We start from the raw sequence: 340 nt of genomic DNA, 5'->3' as shown, positions 1-340 counted from the left end.
TACTCTGTCCTCCCTGAGCACACCCCCACCCCATGCCTAATCCTGTGTCCCTTGTCCTATGCCACTCCATCCTGCACCCCCTTTCCTGCACCCCCTTTGCTGCACCCCCCATTCCTGCACTCCCAATCTGGCTCCCTCCCCACGGCTCCTCCATCCTGCCCCTGCGCCGTGGCACGTCAGCATCATCTGGGATGCATCAGGCAGGAGTGAGGGGGGCACCTGAAGCTGGGGACCCCTCTGATTGTATCCCCCTGCCCCACCTTCTGTTGCCCTGGATCCCCACGGTCCCCCTGGATGGGCAGAGCATTGCCTGGGGGGGGGCTGCAGGGGCCGGCCCTGC

This window comes from Mesitornis unicolor, unplaced genomic scaffold (assembly GCF_000695765.1).
Source record: "Mesitornis unicolor isolate BGI_N332 unplaced genomic scaffold, ASM69576v1 scaffold35204, whole genome shotgun sequence".
NCBI classification, from domain to species: domain Eukaryota; kingdom Metazoa; phylum Chordata; class Aves; order Mesitornithiformes; family Mesitornithidae; genus Mesitornis; species Mesitornis unicolor.
The sequence above is the reverse complement of the archived record's forward strand: the minus strand, read 5'-3'. Positions refer to the sequence as shown.